General features: G+C 33.2%; 1 protein-coding gene and 1 long non-coding RNA gene across 6 annotated transcripts in view; one reads left to right on the forward strand and one right to left on the reverse strand.

Annotated features, from left to right (window-relative positions):
• Positions 1-12,543, forward strand: part of LOC144375947 (uncharacterized) — a 257,494-nt gene that overhangs the window by 138,904 nt on the left and 106,047 nt on the right. The window contains exon 5 of one of the 3 annotated variants that reach the window (XR_013435858.1): positions 4,469-5,628. The exons of the other annotated variants lie outside the window; for them this stretch is intronic. This is a non-coding gene — a long non-coding RNA (uncharacterized LOC144375947). Of the gene's footprint in view, positions 1-4,468; positions 5,629-12,543 lie in introns of those variants that run through there. 3 annotated transcript variants of the gene reach the window in all.
• The window catches only part of Cabcoco1 (ciliary associated calcium binding coiled-coil 1), a 102,800-nt gene that overhangs the window by 22,077 nt on the left and 68,180 nt on the right, over positions 1-12,543 (reverse strand). The window lies entirely within an intron of this gene.

The raw sequence follows: 12,543 nt of genomic DNA on the forward strand, positions 1-12,543 counted from the left end.
GTTAGATGGAAATTTCTGATTGTCATGTGACCAGTGCTGATTTATAGGATATGAACTGGAAATAATTGCATAGCAAGCTGGTCTACAACAAAGCTTTAATTCACTGGGCTGACACTGTAAACTCATAATCTGTCGACCTAGCACCAGCCATGATAGATTACAGCCGTTCAGAACACATAAAGCATGTCCCTTTCATGAACATTCTGGGAACTGTAGTTCAGATGACCCCAGTAAAAACAACTGCAATGGTTTTAAGCAAGCTGGTTCTCTAAGAAATGTAAAAATCATGAGTCATTATATTATTAAAATTCAGAATTATGTGGCAATGAATCACATGAAGTTATCACCTTTAAATCACCAAAGAGAGCATAAATTGGGTCCTATAAAACTCCATGAGTCTCAATGCATTTTTAACAAGATGAACCTCTTATATAAACAAGATTTTATTATTATATTTATTGTTATTATTATTAAAACTAGAGTGAAATTTAGTACTCATAAAAGTGAAGGGCAATGTTGCAGGGATTGAGCCAGAATGCATAGGCCTGTGTTTTGTAGACTCCTTTATATAGCTCTGCCAATATATTTTGACCTATTCTTGTTCTTATGAGCCAATGCCAATGTGGGAATTTGTGTGGTCTTTGATATATGCATTAGTGACAAGAGGCCCTAAAAACTGTCTTGGTTTTTAACCTAAACTAGTATTTGAACTCTAATATCAGAGAATCAGTTGTAAGGTCAACACAACTGTTTCATCCTGTCACCCCTGCCCCCCACCTCCACCACTCCCTTTAAAAAATACTTTGGAAGGAAGTTGAAATGGCATTTAAGAAAAAAATTGAAAAACCATTTTGCTAGATTTGCTGACTCTTTTGCTAGTATACTTTATATTGTAGCAGACACATGCTCTTTTTTTTTCTTTTGTGTGAGATTTAGATTTTGGTTCAATTCAATTGATTTGGGCACATTTCGTGTGCCAGAAACATCATAAGCAGGATTTCTGTCCTTGCAGAGATTTACAGCTTGGAGGTTGGGTGAGAAAGCAAAGAATACAAAGATGTGTACAATTATAATAGTATGTAAAAATGGCTACAAGTGGGCTATGTTATAGGATTGTTGGTTAGTCTGTCTTTATTTAACTGACATCTGAGTGATGTGTTATTAGGGATCAGCCAAACAAAGAGCAAAAAGGGAAGGGCCTGGTAGGGTAAGTGGGTAAACACTATTTTTGGCTGACTGCTTCTCACCATACTTATTTAAAGCCAGAGGAATCAGTTTCAATAATTGACTTCAAATATAAAAATGTCAAAATAAATTTGGCTCTTGAATAATTTGAGCATAATTGTTAATTTCTAATAAATATTACTTTGATTATAAAGAACAGAAGAAATATTGTTGTTGGCCAATGGTTATTTTTACTTAAAATGTTAGAAGTCTACAAATAGACCTCTGATGATAGATCATGGAAAACACATTTGATAGCTAAATATAAAAATCCAAATATTAATAACTACTGACATTTATAAAGTCCTTTTCTCCCAAAGCTCTTAACAAACATTACTGACTATATATACTTAGGAATAGCACTGAAATGTTGCTACCCTTTCAAAGGACTAGACACTAATCCAAGAAAAGAGTAACAAATATATGATTTACTTAAAATACAGGTTTTCACAATACAGTGCACATTTGGAACTGAAAACTCATACCACTTTCAAAGTGTTCATTTTATTTCAATGTTATTGAACTTTTGGTTTTATTTAATTCCATTCCTACTGTGTCATATTTTTTCCTTAGATAGGGCCTGAGGTGGATAATGGTGGCCATGGGGCAGTAGTAAGTACTAGGGCTGATGGCATACTTTCCAAGTACAGTAGCTTTGGCTCTTTAGCGCCTCCTACGGTAATAAAGGCTGATATGCCAATGCCACCCAGTAGTGCCATCTACTGAAGAACTAGTTCTGTTTCATCTTGAACCAAGGATGTTCTTAGTTATCTAAGAAACACCATCTGTCTCAAACCAGTTTGATTTATGGACTATTTGATCAAATGAGTTGTTGCCAGGTTGCTTGATGACACGATTAAAAAGATTCTCAGTTTGTTTTACTTGCTTGGACAAAGTGTAAATTAAGTGGCAATAATCAATTCTAAAGGCCAGAAAATATAAAATGTTTAATGTACACATTTAAGCCCTTACTATAAAATATTAATTATTTTATTGAATTATCATAGTATCAGAAATATAAATTAAATATAAATATACAGAAATATAAATTAAAGTTCTTTATATCTCCTGTAATGATGTTAAAATTTGGACATTTCAATTCAGGGCTTATTCTAAATAACTTGCTTTAAATTTTAACATTCCACTTGCCCTTCTCTGTAAACGTTATATGATCTTCAAAAGTTAAGCTAAACTCCCAGTAATTCCTTCAAGCTTTCATATTTTTTTTTCAGAAAACAAAGAGCTATATATTTTTAAAACTTTTATTTATGCCATTTTCAGCATACCTTTCTAAGCAAGCAGTACAAGCAAAATGAAGTACTATCTTAGATTGTTGGGGATCCGAATAAAAACAGCATACAGTCCTGCCTTTCAAAAATGTCACAGTTTAGTCTGTGTATGGGGGGGAATGGCATATTAGGAAATTTGTAGAGTAAAACAATTATTAGCAGTATAAGTAGGGAATTTTAGAAAAAGGACAGCCAGTTCATTCTGATGAGAGGGAAGAGATTAAATATTCAGAGAAATCTTAAAGTTGAGATGGTGCCTCAGTTGAATGAGGATAAATAAAGAGCTAGCATGAAGATGGGGTTGGGGAGGGAGAGGAAATCCCAAAGGCAGGCAGACAGAAGTAGCATGTAGAAAGTGAGAGAAAAAGCATTCTAGAACAAAAGATGTACATGATATTAGTAAAGGGCTGGGGTCAAACTGGCCTAGGTTTAGTTCTGACTTTGGTATTTAATAACTACATGACCTTTTAGCAAGTTACACACTCTCCTATAAGACTTATGTGTTTTACATGTTAAATGGGGCAAGTAGCCTGCCGATTGACAGTCAAACAATTGGTAGAACCAATTTTATTGGGACTATATATCAAAAATTTAAAAAGTCAGCAGAAAAAACAGTAGAAAATGTTATGGTGTTAAAGTTCAAGAACAACAAAGTGGAATTTAGTTGAGAAGTGCCAGTGTTTTAAAATATTGAAATGTTGTAAATGTTTGAAATTTCAAATGTGACTTACACTTTTATAGAGTAGCTTATATCTGGAACTAAGTGCATATTTGTCTTTTGCTATAGCTACATTGAAAAAATAGAAAAATTCAAGAGGTTTATTTTCCATATGTCCAAATAATAATCAGCAATTTTAAAAAACAAATTTAGCAAAAGTTAGAACAATGTATTTCCCTCATCATTTGCTGAGAGGAAGCCTGCTTGATTAATGTAATTAAGGGGTTGCTTGTAACTCAAGACTCAATTAAAAAAAATAAATTTGGTCTTATTACTTTACTTCCAACTGGTGGTTTTCCTAGTGTGATTTTTGAGCTAAAATCTGTGGCTGCTTTGTTCATGACACATGAATTGTTTTAGCACATCCTTTCCCCTGCTGTGCATATGATTAAGAAAGCAGAGGTTAAATAGTGCAGTAAAGAATTGGGTAAATTCATTCTATTTTTGCTCACAGTGCCTTTTAGTCCCTCCTCCTCCTTTTCAGGACTGGAAGAGTTCAGAAACCTACTATCTTCTCCTGAAATCATTCAAAATATGTTATGATGAAAACACAACTTCTCTCTTTTAATATTCTCTGGTACACTGATTTTGGTATATGTCTGTTAGCAAGACAACCAAATGGAAGCACATCCTATCATTACTGGGAACTAATGCATCCTAGATACTGTAGTAAGAGTTTTGCAAGCATTGTTTTATTTTTCCTTTGTAACAATCCTGTGAGTAAAAACATTCTTATTTTCAGATGAGAAATAAGAGGCTCTGGGAAGTTATTCTAGTGTTCCAAGGTTCCAGTTAGTGGTGGGGACTAAGATGTGAACTCTCATCTATCTCATTCCAAATTTTGGCACTTTATTTGGTAGTTAAGAGTTTGATTCAAGAAATATGAATCTAGCTAACTTGCATATTGTTGTTATGACAGAGGTTAAATTTAATAGAATAGAAACTTTATGCTCATGAGGGCAAAAAGCAGTCAGTTCTTGTTCTCTTTGAATTAACCGTCTACTGTGGATGGGACTTCAGGGTATTGCATGACAAGTAGCATGGAAAGCTGTGTAGCATAGCTGAGAAACTATGACAAATGTAACATGTCCAAAATGAAGGAACTCTTCTTCCTTCAAACCTGTGCCTTCCCTGGTCTTAGAGGTAATGGTGTTAATAACCACACAACTCTCAAATTAAATCCTGGGGTCATCACCAACTTATTTGTTTCCTTCATATTTTGCATTCAATTCTTCAGCAAGGCCTGGCAGATCTGCTCTGAAACATATATGAAGCTTTTCTCTACCTTCTCTGCCACCACCCTCTTCCAAGCCACCTAGACCACATCATCCATCACCTTCCATCTGGTCTCCCTGCTTCCACCAGTAACAGCCATGTACAATTAGCAGCTGGTGGATTTTGTGAAGCCCAAAGGTGAATCATGATGCAAAATTAGGTACAAAAGTGAATATACTTCACAAAAGTGAGTATATAGAATAATAAAAGAATTAACAAGAAATTACATTCATTAAAAATCTAACAAATTTAAAAATTGTTAACTGCTTAATCCATATCTACAAAACATTTTACCCTATTTTTAGATATCATATTCAATAGCTCTTCAGATACAACAATATTATAATATTATTTTCCATAGAAAGAATAGGAGGGTTATTCGGTCTTTCTTCTAGTTTGGTTAATGGAAATGTTTTTATTACTGATAGTTTGGGAAAATTTAGCCTCATGACTGTTCACTAGTAAAATCATATACATTTTAGGATTGCTGTCAAATTTGAGAAAAGCTTTATCAAGTTTCCATCATCCATGAACTACAATATTTAAAGTTATTTTCAGCTTCTCTCATGCAGAGAACAATTTAAAAGACTTTTTACTCATTGAATGAAGGACTCATTAACCAACATGTGTCCATGCCCTCACTGTACATGCATATTATTCATTTTGTTATCTTAATTGATATTAGTAGTTGTTATTAAAATGCAAGAAGTTTAAATCTTCTTATGTTGTCTGATGTCCTCCTTTCTATTAATTGAATTATCAAGCAATCTAGATGCCTATTCATTGCCTCTATTTAAGAAGTATCTCTTCTTATTGGATTATGACTTTTAATTGTTATGATCTGGATTCTGGGAAGTTGCAATTTCCTTCTTGAAGTCAGAATAATTTCTATTGATTTCATTGCTCATTTGCATTGCTCCTGTTTCAGCTTCCATTGTGTTTTTATTTTTTTCAGTTCTTTAATAAATCAACTTTAAGATGACAAAAGACAGTACCCTACATATAAATCCAAATTACAAGTTGTAATTTCTCACTTGTTGAACTAAAACATTCCAAATGTCTGCCCAAATTACAGTTAAAGTGGTGTATTTTAAATTTATTGAATAAAATGTTTGCATTTCATTTGCACTTTGGTTTTTATTCCAAGTCTTCAAAAATATATTTTAGAGTTCTTAAAATGTCATTTAACTCATGGCAAGACTTGAATAGCTTCTACACATTTGATGCTTAAAAGAATTTTCCATAGACTGGCTTCTAGTTCCATACATTTCAAACAGAGTTTCTCCTCTACTTCTTACACATGTCCAGTGCCTGACCCCAAAGGACACACTCATACTGTAATAAGACTTTGTGCCTGTCACCTATGTGTAAAAATGTCATAATAATTGGTAGCAGAAAGAATACCTGCGCACAGAGGGCTGGATATACATTATTATACAAGAATTTCCTCTCTCAGTTCAATTGATGACTTTTCTTACATAGTTGTCTTACCTGTTCCTCCAATTCTTTGTAGGAAGTTTGTATGTTGTCATTCCTATACTATATTGAAGTATTAACACTAAAATCATCATCACAACCCTTACTGTTAAGAAAAATGGCTTTGCTAATCACATTAATGATATAGTTGCACTTTTATGAACTCTTGTTCAAATCTGTACAAGTTTTGGTTCATCTAAGCTTCTTAGTCTTTTATATACAACTGCTTACCAATTTCTATGTTAAAAATCCTCCTAATATTTCTTAAACTTGGCCTTTCTTTCCATTACCATTGCTATATCCTAGCATTTTTTATAATTTCTCAATTTACTAACTTCCTAATTAGTCTTTCTGTCCCTAATCACTTTCATTTCAAAATGTTATATGTATAACATTGCCAAGTTACTTTGCTCAAAACACTGCTTTTATTATGCTTAAAACCTGTAAGCTAAATTGCTGTTAGTAACATTTAGATGAGAATTCTTACCAAAGATAGAATTTAAAATGAACTCAAAGTTCTGCAGAATTAAAGCTACATCTATGTCTATCAAATATTATTAATTTGAATGAATTGGTTAGAAAACTAGTCAGTTTGAGGGCTGTTTGAATTATAAAATATTTTCTAAATACAACTGCACATTCAAATGATAACAGTTCCCAACTTCTCAAGCAAGTTTCCCAGAAAATTTAACCCTCATGACCAAGGCATCTACTTTTTATAATGAATTAACTTTTCTTCTATGCATCTCGAGAATATTATTATGTCCTGTCTTTGAGAAAATTAAGAAAATAGTGATTTTTTTTCTGTAGCACTTAGATTTCTGCACAACCCTTGTTGAAAAAGACTGGGAGGGCAACTGAAACTATTAATAAAATGTTACAAGCAAAGATTCTGGGTCTACCTCAATGATTTAGAAAAACAAAACAAAACGAAAACACACTTTATTTATAATTAGCAATGTCCACTTGCATATAAACAGCGGATGTTGCCAAATTCAAATGCTGTGCTGCGCAAGAGAGTAAGACCAATTATAAACATGCATCAAGAGTAAAGAAAGATTTCCAGTGTAGAAGATGTTGTAAATTAATTAACAAATACATAAAAAAATGTTCATCATCACTAGCAATTAGAAAAATGCAAATCAAAACCACTCTAAGATTTCATCTCACTTCAGTCAGAATGGCAGCTATTATGCATACAAACAACAATAAGTGTTGGCGAGGATGTAGGGAAAAAGGTACACTCATACACTGCTGGTGGAACTGCAAATTGGTGCAGCCAATATGGAAAGCAGTATGGAGATTTCTTGGAAAATTGGGAATGGATCCACTATTTGACCCAGCTAACCCTCTCCTTGGTCTATACCCAAAGGACTTAAAACAGCATACCACAGGGTCACAGTCACATCAATGTTTATAGCAGCACAATTCACAATAGCTAAATTGTGGATCCAACCTAAGTGCCCTTCAATAGATGAATGGATTAAAAAAATATGGCATATGTATACAATGGAATATTACTCAGCAATAAAAGAGAATAAAATCATGGCATTTGCAGGTAAATGGATGGAGTTAGAGAAGATAATGCTAAGTGAAGTTAGCCAATCCCCAAAAACCAAATACCGAACGTTTTCTTTGATATAAGGAGGCTGATTCATAGTGGGATAGGGAACGGGGAGCATGGGAGGAATAGACGAACTCTAGATAGGGCAGAGGGGTGGAGGGGAAGGTAGAGGGCATGGGGTTACTTATGATGGTGGAATGCGATGATTATTATTATCCTAAGTACAGGTATGAAGACACCAATTGGTGTGAATATACTATGTATACAACCGAGATATGAAAAATCGTGCTATATATGTGTAATAAGAATTGTAATGCATTCTGCTGTCATATATAAATTTAAAAAAGTAAAGAAAGAGGTGTTGAGTTATGTGAATGTGCGTGCATGAGTGTGTGTGTGTGTGTGTGTGTGTGTGTGTGTGTGTGTGTGTACCAGGGTGAGAAATGTGTGCCACAGATGATAAGTTCACATTTCTATGCCCCTAAAACCAAACAGTCTCCACATACTGTTTGGTTTTTAGAGGCATAGAAATGTATATATAAATCATTTAGTATATAAATCGTGTCTTTGTTCTTTTATAAACCAAAGTTTACTATTAGTGCAGACAAAGTTGATGTATCTGAAATTCAAAGTTATTGGTGCTTGAATTAGTATTTTTACTGTATAGAATTTGTAAGAAGGTTAAAACTAGTACATTTATTGTCAAGTGTAGTTATTATGATATAATATTGCATATATTATAACTTCTATGTTAGAATTATAGGAAAAAATAATTTTTATATGTGGTGCTGGGTTTCAAGCCCAGGATCTTGTAAATGCTAGCTAAATCTTCTCCCACTGTGTTGCACCCCTTGCTGTAGGAAAAATTAAATTTTGAGAAAAGAAAGTATAATATTTTGATTCTAAGCTATCATTAAAGTGTCTTAATTTAAGTATTTTAAAATTAAAGATGGATACTCTTCGTTTGTTAGCAATCCAAAGTAGCAACATTGGTGTATTTGGGTAAAATACCAGTGATAGAAAACCCAAAGATCCATCAGTTTCAACAAGATAGTATTTTCCATTGCCTTCACATAGCAGTTCAGAAGTAAATAGTACAAAGCTCTTATCGTGGCTCTCCTTTTTACCAAGTCTTTTGGGATCTAGGTTCCTTCTATCTTGTAGCTCCTTTATTGGCTCCATTTCCAAGATTATGTAATGGCCCCAAACGCCCTTCATATTCTAGCCAACAAAATAGAAAGTTTTTTTAAAAAAAGAGTGTGGTCCTTAAAGAGCATTTACATGAAGTTTCATGGTTTACTTCTCATATGACATTAGTCAAAACTTAATTTTGACTAAGTGTACTGACTTATTGCAGAAAGGTTGGGGAATGAAGTCTTTATTCCACTTAATTATTCACTCAGCTAGAAATATTCTATTAAGGAAAGTGGAAATGGGAAGATAATACTAACATATAGTATTGACCTCACTTTTAGTTGTTTCCTAACTGTATAATAATAATCCGTACCAACTGTATCTCTTTGGAAGAGAATATGGGTAGGTGGACTTATGCCAGTAAATTATACCCCATTATAGTGAAGTTTAATCTGCTAGTTTTCGGCCACAGCTGTGCATCAAAATCAAAGATGCACTTGGAGCTTTTAAAACCTGGAGAAGCCCAGCCCTATTCTATTTAGTGGAATCACAAAGTGGGTGTTGAAATAGTTTCTTTTTCCAAAGTGCTCCAGGTAACTCGGGTCAGATTTAAATACAACAGAGGAATTTTCCCCTTGGTGGGCCTTCTGAACCATGATATTTCAGAACTGTTAAGGGAAAGGTCTGTAGGAAAGATTGAGTCAGAACTGTGAGCACCTTTCCAAACCTTCGTTTCTTCCTTTTGATTTTCTGACTCAGTTACTCATTCTTCTCTTCCTCAACTTTCATCAGGCCTTCAAAGTAGTTTTTGCTATGATACATGTGACAGAGAATGGAGAGAGAGAAAATGTAATTTAGGATTAAAAAAAAAAAGATTTCAGAAAGGTACGTTGATAGTAGATAATGGTAACTTTCCCAGTTATAGCCTCAACTCCTTGAAAACAAGGCCTCCATTTATTCAAGAAGGCCTGTACTGGAACCAGGTTATGGCTCTCTGACTAAATCTGGCTACCTCAGGGAATCATGGTGGAAAACTTGGACCCAAGATTTGAAGATTACAAAACCTAGTCTTAGGTGATTTCAGTCTGATTTTATGACAGAAAACTGCTCTCGGACATTTTTGGAGTTTAGGAAGAAAGCAGATCAAGTTCTGGCTGATACTAAATTAGCTTTCTGAAGAAAGAGTGTTCTGAGCCTTTGTCTTCCCTTTGGACTATGGGCCAAGTGATGCTGTCATGTAGATGGCATTTTGGAGTTCATCCTGCATGCTTTGAGGGGCATTCTTTAGCTGGGTCCCAATTTTGTCTTACTGATTTTAGACTGATCTACAGAGACATCTTACATTTCCCATTTGTTTTTAGATGAAATTGAATGTATTCCTGACTTTGGAAAATCTGATTCTTCTAGATTTTCTTTGGAACTAAAAGACCAACAAGGCTGCTCTATATTAAGCTTACTCTATCTAAAAGTTTAGGTTAGTTTAGATCTCTATTATGCTTCCAATCTAATCTGATCTCACTAATTAAGCCATTTTCCCCGTTTCACACTTTCTCATCCTATTTTTTGTTTTTATTTTAAGATTTTGTCCAACACTTCTAGTTTGGATGTGCTTACTCATAATCTTTTGATCATGGCTATGGCTTCAGAAAGAGCTCTGCTTACTTCTTCAGGTGTGGACGTTGCCAATTACCTAATAGTCTATAATTACAGACATTTAAACTTTGAAAAAACCAGTGCTTCCCCCTTTCCATTTGCAAGAGACAGATTTAAAGAGATTTATGTGAAAAGACAAAAATCCATTGTATTTTCTGTTGACACAAAATGCTGTAGCTAGCTTTCTGGCTTTTCTCTTAACTCTTTTCATTTTCTTTTTCCTTCCCCTCTCTACTTCTTACAGAAAGTCTTAATTCCGGTCTAGTGGTTCCTAACACCTATTTAGTTTCCTATGGAAGAAGGAGGACAGACTTTTGAGTAGTCGGTAGGAATCTTTAGCATTAGCAAATTAGAAAAGGTTGGTTAGTGAAGCAGTGAGCTAGGAAAAGAGTAAATAAAACAGAAAGTATCAGATACCTGAATCTGCCAATCTGAGAATGTTGTATATATTGAAACTTAATTATAAATGTGCATAAATAGTTCTTAGCATGTGTGTGTGTGTATGTGTGTGTATGTGTGTGTGTGTGTGTGTGTATGTGTATGTGCGCGCTCGTGCACTATATAAAGTTTATATTTTCATTCCTGTGAAACTAAGCAAAAAAGGAAGTTTAAGGTTGAGAGGGAAAAAAAATGAACCAAATTATTTCAAAATATATATCTAATAAGTAACTTTAATTTATCCTTGGGAAAAAGTTAATTCTTGAACTGAGAAAAAATACTTAACAGTTTGAAAAAACTTTTGCAGTCAACTTTTGATGGATATAAATAAGTACATATTTTTTATATGGGAAAAATTTCTGATTTCTATTTGTGCATGTTATTCTTAAATGCACAATTACAATAATGTCACACATCCCTAAATGATCATCCTTTATGTATTTTACTTTCTTTACAAAGAGCATAGAGGGAGGGACATATGATATTTAATGGAATATTTCTATAAAACAATGACTTGTGTTAGGTTCTTGTAAAAAATCTGTACCTAAATGAATATATGTATTCTAAACAAAATCTTCTTCGTCATTTTTTTTCTTTTGTAATTTAAAAATATTATAGTTTTTATATATTTAAAAAGAAAACTGTTTTCATCACATAAAAACATGTAAGTTAGAGAATTCATTTAGGTAAATGAATACTTAACTAGGAAGTTAAGCATTTGATTATGCTATTTCCTCTTTTAGTATTTATTAAAATAACAATCAGGAAACACCCATTTCAATAAAATAATTAAGAAATGAGATGAAAAACTGACATTCTTCAATTTATATTTTGAATTGTAAATCTTCTGAACTGGGAATGCTTTATATTTTAAAAACAATTTAATATTTAGTCACAAATTTAAAAATGACCAAACTAAACCGAACTTCAGGAATTCTGGATATGATGAGTTTGCCACTTAGTTTGGAAAATCACTCTCATGGGCACAAAGATGAAGTTTTAACCAAACCTCCACAGGAGGGCACTATAGTGTGACTCTGGTATATGTTGCAACTGCAGCAACCCACTCTGTCCTTATCCAGCTCTTGATTAAATATCTGAAATAGTGAGTCCTTCTCCTGAATTAGAAAATTCTACTTTCCAAAAGTCAAGATAAGTAGATTTCATATGTGGTAAATATTTTTCTTTGGTAAACATTAAATTATGGGTAATTTAATCTTTCTTTTGAGGCATATATTCAATGTAAAAATTTAATCTCAAAATAGAGCAAAATTGGTAGATGCATAGTCTGAATGAAGCAAAACATAAGTAGGTGAAAACTATATAATACTTTAAAAATAACAGGAATATTTTAGAACTACGGAGCTAAGCAATCAAAACCCAAAGACATTACAATAGAGAAATGCACTTATTACTTACAAATGGTATGCATATATATAAATAGTAAGTATAAATGGTATTACTTAAAAATTGTGTATATTACTTATAATGGTATTCTAGCTAACTAAACAGTAGATAGATACATCAATCTTACCAAGTGTAGATATAATCAAAGTATAAATTTCAAAGCATTTCAAAGCTGGTTCTCCTTATTCCCATAAAGACTCTCAAAACATTCACTGTAATAATAAAGATGGAGATTTGGCCCAAATTGAGATTTAAAACAAAATGCCCCTTGTCCCAACTTTCAGTTTCATGATAATATTTTCAAGTCGTTCTCTAGAGATAAATATTTTAATATTTTGTTAGATTTAAATCGATACAAAAGTAAT

This window comes from Ictidomys tridecemlineatus, chromosome 1 (genome assembly GCF_052094955.1).
Source record: "Ictidomys tridecemlineatus isolate mIctTri1 chromosome 1, mIctTri1.hap1, whole genome shotgun sequence".
NCBI classification, from domain to species: Eukaryota; Metazoa; Chordata; class Mammalia; order Rodentia; family Sciuridae; genus Ictidomys; species Ictidomys tridecemlineatus.